Here is a 10,177-nt window from a genome sequence, read left to right on the forward strand (position 1 = left end):
AAAAAAAAAAAAAAACCCGCCTCTAAAAATAAAAAGAAAAAAAACTAAAAAGTTTTATTTGTTTCTGTGTAAGTGTATCGTGTGTGTGTGTGTGTGTGTGTGTGTGTGTGTGTTCACGAGTGTGTGTGTGTGTGTGTGTGTGTGTGTGTTTGCAAGTGTGTATGTAGTACAGAATGTGTGTGGAAATCAGAAGAATACTTTGTGGAGTCCATCTTTAAGTGTTTGGGGAAAGGAACTCATCTCCAAGCTTGCTCAGCAAGAGACTTCCACGGAGCCGTCTTGCCAACCCAAAGGGGGAATGGTTTGAAATCTAGTTCCACCTAGGACTCTGTGACCTTGAGCAATGAACCTTTTCTCTCTGGGACTGAACTCATCTTCTCTATCTTTAAAATAAGCTGACCCAGTGCTATACTGGAAACAAGAGGCCTCTGCACAATAGACGAATCCACAGTCACTGTCAAAGGGCTATCAGCAAATACCTGCAGGGCCTTCTTCCCTCAAGTACTTAGTCTCTCCCAGGTAAAAGATACAAGAACAAAAACCAGACCCTTCTGACCTCCTGGGCGTAGGTCCCCTCCTGCAAGCCCTGCCAGGGCCAGCTCAGAATCTGGTTCTCCTGCAGCGATCTCTCTGTAGTACAATGTCGCTAGGTGGCGCGCGCGCCCCTGCTATAACCCTGGGTTCTAGGGTCCCAGCGAGCATACCCGCTCCAGGCAGACGCCCACCGAGGAACTGCGTGCTCCAGTACCCGAGGTGGATCGCCAATAGGGCCTTTTTCTCTGGGTTGCACAATCGGACCACGGTGAGGGGAGAATTGCAATTATCGGGGACCTTGTCCCGGACTCCGATATCTGGGAGGGGCCTTGCCTGAGCTTCTCGGCCTGGGCGAAGTCTTGGCGCACGGCCAGACTTGAGACGTGCAGGCCCCCGCCCTCCTCGGAGTCCGGCTGCTCAGCCCTGGCTCGTATTCCTGTGTCGACCTCTCCAGGTCCCCAGTCAAGCGCTGCCCAGCGCGGCCCAGATCCATTTCAGTAACACCGTAGCTAAAGATAGGAGGACACCTCACCATCCTCTAAAAATACGGCCTCTAACCCAGGCGGAGACACCGGCCGAAGAGAGGATGTTCCCGAGTCCCGGGTCTCCGGCCAGCATAGAAGTGCAACTAGGAGCTGCGAGACTGACAGCACTGCGCCTTGAGCTCTGCGGGAGGTCATGGGTAGGGGGCGGGGACCCAGCCCCCAGATAATGGACCTGGACCTGATGTGGGCCAGAACAGAGCACCGCCTGGATAGCACTCTCCAGGGAGCCACAGAAGGCCTGCAAAACCCCAGTCCGAACTCACCTTGAGAAGCGCGGGCAGAGCAGCAGAGCTGTGCGGCTTGGATAGAGGACCAGGGAGGGCCTGGGAACTTACAGTGCAGACCTCGGGCCTAAGCCACGCCCCCAGCACCAGAAGCCAATCCTGGGCCGCTCCTCCCGAGCCCCCACCCACACATCCCCGCCCACCGCGGCACCGCCCAAGTTCTCCTTTCTGCAGAGGCTCTGAGAGGGATTCCAAGAGTCTGTCTAGAGCCTCAGCCTCTGCGCTGAGGTCGATCACCGAGGGGTAACAAGGGGTGGATGCACACGAGGACGCCAGCTGTTCGTGTTGGAATAAAAACTTTAGGACAGAAGCACTGGGCCAACAAAGGCCGGAAGAAAGAATTCTTGAGAAATCTCTGAGCATCCTTGGATGGGTTTCCTTGACGGAAGAACTGGGACCCTGCAGGCGCCCGTACTGTGACTCTACAAGAATGATTTGGGCTTTGCTGGCGCCTTACACTCTTAGGAGCGTTTTGAAGAGTTTACCCTAACCTAGGACAGTGATGAAGGATGCCAGAAAGATTCAGGGTCAGGAAGCGCAGAGAAAAACAGAGACAGAGACACAGCCTGAACTTGCCTGAGTTTGCTGTCCTGCTAGGTGCTTTTTTTGAGGTGGGTGGTTTAGGATAGGATCAGAAACAGTTATAGAAGGGCAGGTCCTAAAGTTGATGAGATAAACGGAGGGAAACTTCTCATTGCTCCGTTTTGTGAGTGTCTGTTTGTGTTAGGGAAGCTGAGGGGTCAGGACTCAAGAAATTCGAGATTCCTGGCACAGGCTGATACCCTTCCTGGTAGATAAAAGTGCTAAGAGGAGTGAGGTGAAAGAAGAGGTGGACAATTCTGGGAGGAGAGAAATCAGGATGCTTGACTTCCAGAGAGCAGCTGTGGAAAGGGGTGTGTGTATAGGAGGGGGGGATGCTGGGGTTGGGAAGTATGTCAGGCAAGCCAGAAAGGAGGGGAGAATGGGAAGGACTGAGTCATGCTTCCCTAAAGATGACCATATTCTGGGCCAGGGAGGACAGCTCAGAGGAGTTCAGTGAGCTTCCCTGTACGTCAGTCCTTCTGTTTAATCCCCAGGCACACATGTACACACACACATGCACATACTCTTACACTCACACACATGCACCCCTACATCAAGAGCTCCACAGTTTTTTTGTTTCTGTTTTTGTTTTTTGTGTTTTTTTGTTTTTTTGAGACAGGGTTTCTCTGCGTAGTCTTGGCTGTCCTGGAACTCACTCTGTAGACTAGGCTGGCCTCGAACTCAGAAATCCGCCTGCTTCTGCCTTCCAAGTGCTGGGATTAAAGGTGAGCGCCACCACCGCCCGGCAAGAGCTCCACATTTTAATGTCTGGGACTGTTTTATTATGTGGGAAAAGGAAATTACCAGAAATTATAATTGATTGAACTCCTGGCACAAGCAGCCCATCTTTCTCAGCCTCTCAAAGAGCTGGGACTATAGGCACATGCCCTGCTCAGCTGACTTGAACAGAGAGATCGTCCTAGGCTGCGCCTGTACATTAGTTCCCAGAGTGCTTATGGAGCACTCGTGAAGCCCGTGGCAGCACTGAATTGAACAGCATGTGATGGAGCATGTCTGTAAGCCCAGCACTCAGAAGGTGGAGGCAGAAATTATTCTCCTTAGCTGTATAGTAAATCCTAGCCCCAAATTAAAAAAAGCCATTGTGAGTGCGGACTCATTATGTAAGGGTGCTTGTGGCTGCCAGGCCCCGGGCGTGGTGGTGCACGCCTTTAATCCCAGCACTTGGGAGGCAGAGGCAGGGTGGCTTTCTGAGTTCGAGGTCAGCCTGGTCTATAGAGTGAGTTCCAGAACAGCTAGGGCTAGAGAAACCCTGTCTCAAAAAAAACAAAACAAAACAAAAAAACCAAACAAAAAAAAAGAGGTGCTTGCAGCCAAGTCTCAGAACCTCAATTTGATTTCTGGAACCTATGTGGTGGAAGAAGAAGAGAACCAACGTTTAAATGTTGTTCTCTGATCTCCATGTGCTCCACGGCGCACATGCGCATACACACACCAACAAACACACACACCTCCACAAAACTCAGTGTCTTTTTTTTTTTTTTTTTGAGGCAAGTCTCTCTATATAGCCTTGGCTAACATGGAACTCACTATGTAGCCCTGCCCAGCCGTGAACTCACAGGGATTAACCCTACTCTGCCTTCAGTGTAATTTTTTGTTTTTTTAAGAAAGGAAAGGAATAAAGATAGTCCTGAATATGCCAAAGTTAATTACAAGGGCTCTTAAAAATAAAAGTGACTCCGGGTGGTGGTGGCACACTCCTTTAATCTCAGCACTTGGGAGGCAGAGGCAGGCGGGTTTCTGAGTTCGAGGCCAGCCTGGTCTACAGAGTGAGTTCCAGGACAGCCAGGGCTACACAGAGAAACTGTGTCTCGAAAAAAACAAACAAACAAACAAAAAACCCAACCAACCAACCAAACAAACAAACAAACACCCCCCAAAACCAAAATAAATAAATAAATAAATAAATAAATAAATAAATAAAAGTTACAAGGGAATGAAAGACCAGAAGCTGCCTGGTGGTGAGCCTGTGACCCAATGCTAGAGAGCTGGGAAGGCAGAGGCACGGCAGCTACTTCAAGTTTGAGGCCAGCCTGGTCTACAGTGAGTTCCAGGCCAGGCAGGACTACAGCATAGCGAGACCCTGTGCCAAAAGCGAAAAGGGGGAGTAACACAGTGAAAGGGTTCAGCTCACTTTCTGAATGCTGGGATTACACACAGGCACCATCACAGCTGTTCATTCAGTGCTCAGGACAGCCCCCGGGGCTTCACAAGCTCCATACGGGCTCTATGAGCTAAACATGTTATTATCCCCAAGCCTGATGAGCTGCAGACCCCAGGTGGTGGGAGAGAGAAACATTCCCACAGGCTTTCTGTTGAGCTGTACACACAACAATAAATAAGTCAAATTTGTAAAAGGAGAGGAAAGGAAGGGCAAGCCAGAAAGACACCAGAGTGCTATTCTTAGAGATGAAAGAAGGGCTCGAGGGCCAAGGATCTCTGAACCTTCATACAGCAGGAGAAGACAGTGACAGACAGATTCTGCCCTGGAGCTTCCAGAATCAACAGTCACACTAACACCTTCACTTTAGCCTCCCTGGCCTTCTGACCTACATAACACACTACAGAACTTCTGTGGCTCTGTTGTTATTAAGTTATGTGCATACGTCTGCCTTGGTAGGGATGTGTGCAGGTAGCCTCTGAGGGCACCTGGGGATGTGTGCAGGTAGCCTCTGAGGGCACCTGGGGATGTGTGCAGGTAGCCTCTGAGGGCACCTGGGGATGTGTGCAGGTAATCTCTGAGGGCACCTGGAAGACCTTTTTACAGGTGGTGTGAACTGCTTGGCATTGGGTTCTGGGAACCATACTCCGCTGTTCGGCATGAGCAGTGCTTTAAGCCCTGAGTTATCTCTCCTGCCCAGGTGTGCTGTATTAAGACACCAAGCAAAGCCGGGTGGTGGTGGTGCATGCCTTTAATCCTAGCACTTGGGAGGCAGAGGCAGGCAGATTTCTGAGTTCGAGGCCAGCCTGGTCTACAGAGTGAGTTCCAGGACAGCCAAGGCTACACAGAGAAACCCTGTCTCAAAAAAAACAACAACAACAACAACAAAAAAGACACCAAGCAAGTTTGTGTTAATTTGTTCCAGTATCAATGAAAAATGAAATAAAGGAAGCTGAGAATTTAATCTTTTTCTGCCTTTTTTTTTTTTTTGAGAAAGTGTCTTACTGACTGATTGGAACTCTACATAGACCTGGCTGGCCTCAGACTCAGAGGTCCACCTGCCTCTGCCTCCCTGTGTGCCAGCATGGTTGGCAGTACTTAATCTTTAGTTGCCAGCACTTCATGTTCAGCTCCACAGGGATGCATCAGTGCTAGCCTGATGGCTTAGAGAAAAACTAAGAATAGTCCAGGAAAGGGACCTGGGCCACACTGTGGTACGGCTGAAAGTTAAACTTTGAGTATGTCCCTGAAAGCGGTATGTTGGGAATTTACTCCCCACAGCAACCATGTTGGGAGGCAGGGCCTGCTGGGGGCTGTTTAGGTCAGAGGGCTCTAAGCCCACAAAAAGTTTAGTTCCAACTATGGAAAGGCTAGAGGGTGCAAGCCCACTTTCTCTCTCCCCCTCTCCATCCATCTACCCAGTCTCCCTTCTTCTCTCTCTCCCTCTCCATCCATCTACCCAGTCTCCCTTCTGTCTTCTGCCAGGGGATGAAACCATATGAGGACCCTCAGCAGATGCCAGCTGGTATCCAGATGTCAGACATTCCAGCCTCCAGGACCAGAGCTGGCAACAAAACAGGAAGTTACAGGAGTGGACGGTTGAGGGGATCCGAAGCGTTTCTCCAAGGCCCAGGGCTGTACTGGCAGCACGCAGCCCAGGGCTCTTTGGGGCAGTCTCTGTAGCAGGTGGATGGTGGGGCGGGGCTGGAGAGGGTGTGTAGGGAGCTGCAGGGCGCTCTGGGAACTGTTTTCAGTCACCCTGGATGGGATGAGCTTTTGCTCAGAGCTGTCTGTGATACTTGGATGGCTCCTTGGCTCTTGCTGTTATCCTGAGCAAGACAACGACCTGGTCTGCACCCAGAACAGCCTGGCCCTGGGTTCTGCCCCGTGCAAGTGTTTCAGGAGGACCCTTAGCTTTTGCTCCACTTATGAACAGGCTAGAAACAGTCTCCGAACAGTCCCAGTGGACGGGATTTTACATACACGGAATTGTGCAGACATACCTGGCATTGCCATTTGGTGTCTCACAGTTAATCATTTATAGGATGGAATTTTTAGTTGGGGCACTGCGGGATGTGCCTTTAGTCCCAGCACTCAAAAGGCTGAGACAGGAGGATTGCCATGATTTCTAGACTAACTTGGGCTACATACTGAGTTCCAGGCTAGTCTACAAGGTAATACCCTGTCTCAAACCAAAAGAAAAATAAAATGAGATTTTCAGTTACTAAACCAGCTTTTTACACAACCCCTCCCCACTCACCCCACTCACCCCAGGCTACATGTAAAGACCTGGGTGTGTTTAGCTCTTTTCTTTTTTCTTTTCTGTTTTTTTTTTTTTTTTTTTTTTTTTTTTGGTTTTCTGAGACAGGGTTTCTCTGTATAGCCCTGGCTGTCCTGGAACTCACTCTGTAGACCAGGCTGGCCTTGAACTCAGAAATCTGCCTGCCTCTGCCTCCCAAGTGCTGGGATTAAAGGCATGCGCCACCACTGCCCGGCTAGTTTAGCTCTTTGAGGACAGTTCCCAGTCTAGACTCTGTGTTCAGGTTGGACATCCCAGTTGGGATATGGTGTGCCCATTGGGAAGGTTCTGGGGCACCACTGTGGCTAAGGATTAGGGCCCAGAAGGCACAGAGAAAGGCAGTGCAATCCGTGATGGTCCGAGAGACGAAGGAACTCAGTTCACTCTCAGCCTGCAGCCTCCCTGCCCTAGTGTGGACCCACTAGGTCCAGCCCTACAGCTTCCTCCCCCACAGATTGACTCAGTCCTTCCTTCCCGTCCCTGCCACTTCTTCCTGGAAATTGCCCTCATCCTAGGCCCTGACCTCTGCGGGCCCTGGAGGATACAGTCAGAAGTCCCTCCCCCAAGGGTGGACAGAATGAAGAGACTAAGCGGAGTCCCCTCTTCTTGGTTGGGCTGGAGCCAGCTCTCCACATCTTGGAAATACAAGGTCCTGAGAGGTAGACAGGATGCCAGAGATGTCAAGGACAGTCATCTCGGGGCATCCAGGGAAGATACTGGGAAGGGATGATGGAGGTATCAAGTGGTGTGTGAGCACCCCTTCTGTGTCACGTGTGCACCCCTGGAGAGCCTCTAATTTCCCAGCCCAGCTTGGCCTGCAGTGCCTGTGGCCTGAGCCCACCCCAGGCCTGGGCTGGATTTTTTTCCTTGATTGTTTTGTGTTTCCTTCCTCCCTGGGACTCCTGCCAAGCCCTGACCTCCCCTCCTCCCTTTTCATTCCCTTTCAGAGAACTTGACCTCCAAGGCTGGGGTTCCAGATGAGCAGTCACCCATGGATTCACCCTAGATGGTGGCCTCCTTGGGAACTGGGTGGTAGGGCCTTCCTGGGGGAATTTCCTTTAGGTTTGAGTTTTGGCCTCTAGCGCCGTACCATGGGGTTTTCCAGAGTGGTGACAGTCCTGTCCTAGTAGGGACAAGCCCAAACACTTCCTCTTAGAAGCTTTTGGGAGTGTCTTGGCCCCATGGCTGCCATTGGTAATAAACGAAAGAGTCATGAGGGCTGCCTGCAGGACCTCCCAGGCCTAGAACCTCCTAGGTACCTCGTCATTATTAGGGACATCCTTCCAATCACAGCCCTCCTCTGACTGGTGGTGTTGCAGGTGCATTCCAACAGATCCTAAAAGGCCTTTTTTGTTTGTTTGTTTGTCTGTTTGTTTGAGACAGAGTCTCTCTACACAGCCCTGGCTGCCCTGCAACATACTGTATAGACCAAAGTGGCTTCTAAATCACATAGATCTTCCTGCCTCTGAGTACTAATAAGGGCATAAGCCATTGTACCTGGCCAGAAAACCATTTTTTTCTTTTTTTTAAAAGATTTTTTATTTTATTTATTTATTTATTTATTTATTTATTTATTTTAGGTATATGAGTACATTGTAGCTGTCTTCAGACACTCCAAAAGAGAGCATCAGATCCCATTACAGATGGTTGTGAGCCACCATGTGGTTGCTGGGATTTGAACTCAGGACCTCTGGAAGAGCAGTCGGTGCTCTTAACCACTGAGCCATCTCTCCAGCCCCAGAAAGACATTTTTGCACGTAAGCTTTAGCTCAGTGGCCAGGCTGAGCCCAACCTCTGGAGCAGCTGACATAAAAATCAATTCCAAATCAGTTTGGATGTGACATTATGTAGTCCCCAGGACAGCATCAAGCTCCGAATCACTACCAGAAAGACTTAGTTGGTGGCTAGAAATCAAAAGAACAAAAGAGGGGGCCTGCAATATGGTTTAGTGAATACAGGTGTTTGCTGCAAAGCCTAGCAACCTGAGTTCAATACCTAGGACACACCATAGAGGATGGTGGAAGGAAAGAAGCAACTTTCAAAAGTTATCCTCTGACTTCCAGATGTGCACCATGAAAACACACACACACACACACATACACACACACACACACACACACACACACCAAAAATGACTGCAGAGATGGATTTGCTGCTAGGGATAAAAAACAAAAAAGAGGGTTAGCAGGGCTCTAAAGAAAGGGGACATTGAGCAGGTATTAATGGGTGAGTTGGAGTTTGCAGAGAGCAGGAGGAAGCCTGGAGTGACTAAGATCTAGAGGACTTGGCACATACAGGGTGTGACCATAGATGAGACATACAATAGAGCAAGGCGCAGAATGGGACAGTAAGGGGATGGACTAGTTACTTTTGTCAACTTGACATAGCCCAGAATTACCTGGGAAGCATCAAATCAGGAGTCTCTCAGATTAGACTGGCCTGTGACCATGTCACCCAGAGACTGGTGTTACTATTGATTGGGTGACACCATCCCTCAGCAGGTGGATCTGGGCTGAAGAGAAAGCTAGCTGGTCATAGTCTCAACTTTCTGGTCTCCAGTGTAAGTAACCCCATACCCCAACTTCTAAATGGCCGAGGCTTGTACTTGGCCAGTCTGAGCCTTCGTGATAGTTCAGGGGTGGAAATGCGGTAACAGTAAACACGAGCTTCAGAACTTCTTGGGACTGTGAGGGTTCCAAAGGTCAAGACGAGGGATGCGGGTGGCTAGCTCTGTTGTCTTAAGGGAAGAGCCTGACTGAGAATAAGAACCCCATAAAAGGCTGGAGAGATGGCTCAGCAGGTAAGAGCACTGACTGCTCTTCCAAAGGTCCTGAGTTCAAATTCCAGAAAACCACGTGGTGGCTCACAACCACCCGTAATGAGAGATCTGACACCCTCTTCTGTCTGAAGATAGCTACAGTATACTTATGTATAATAATAAATAAATCTGCCAGGCAGTGGTGGCACACACCTTTAATTCTAGCACTTGGGAGGCAGAGGCAGGTGGATTTCTGAGTTCGAGGCCAGTCTGGTCTGCAAAGTGAGTTCCAGGACAACCAGGGCTACACAGAGAAACCCTGTCTCAAACAAAACAAAACAAATAATAATAAATAAATCTTTGGGCCAGAGCGAGCAGGGACTAAGTGAGCAGAGTTGTCCAGAGCAAGCAGAGTTGACCTTAATGAACAGAGGTCCTAAAACTCAATTCCCAGCAACCACATGAAGGCTCACAACCATCTGTATAGCTACAGTGTACACATACATAAAATAAAAATAAATAAATCTTAAAAAAAAAGAATAACATAGAAGAAGTAGAAGTACTTCCCAGTACTCAGGAAGTGCAAGAAGGAGGGTCAGGAGTTCAAGACCAGGCTCACCAGGCTCAGCCTCGGAGTGAGTTCAAGGTTAGCCTAAACTTCTCAAAACCTGTCTCATCCTCTCTTCAGATAAATAATGCAGAGCCAGGAAAATTAATCTATGAAATTGTTTAATCTATGAAAATGCTTTGGGTATGTCCTGGTCCCAGATATACCCAAAGCATTTTCATTATATTAGCTAACAAATTCTAGTTTTTGCTTGGGTTTTGGTATGGTTTCTATCCCTTGCCACTGAGAAGTAAAGGCTCATTACTGAGTAACTAAAGACCAGAGATACTCATGACAGTTGCTGAATGTACTGGGAATGACAATAGATGTCCTACAGGAGTATGCCACGATTAGAATCTCCTCCTCCTCCTCCTCCTCCTCCTCCTCCT

General features: G+C 49.2%; 1 protein-coding gene across 1 annotated transcript in view; it reads right to left on the reverse strand.

Moving 5' to 3' along the window:
* Window positions 1-1,437, reverse strand: part of Cdc42ep2 (CDC42 effector protein 2) — a 9,446-nt gene extending 8,009 nt beyond the window's left edge. The window contains exon 1 of the mRNA XM_031389380.1: window positions 1,343-1,437. The gene's annotated coding sequence lies outside the window, so the exon portion shown is untranslated. The remainder of the gene's footprint in view (window positions 1-1,342) is intronic.
* Between the last annotated feature and the right edge of the window lie 8,740 nt (window positions 1,438-10,177).

This window comes from Mastomys coucha, unplaced genomic scaffold (assembly GCF_008632895.1).
Source record: "Mastomys coucha isolate ucsf_1 unplaced genomic scaffold, UCSF_Mcou_1 pScaffold21, whole genome shotgun sequence".
Classification (NCBI taxonomy): Eukaryota; Metazoa; Chordata; class Mammalia; order Rodentia; family Muridae; genus Mastomys; species Mastomys coucha.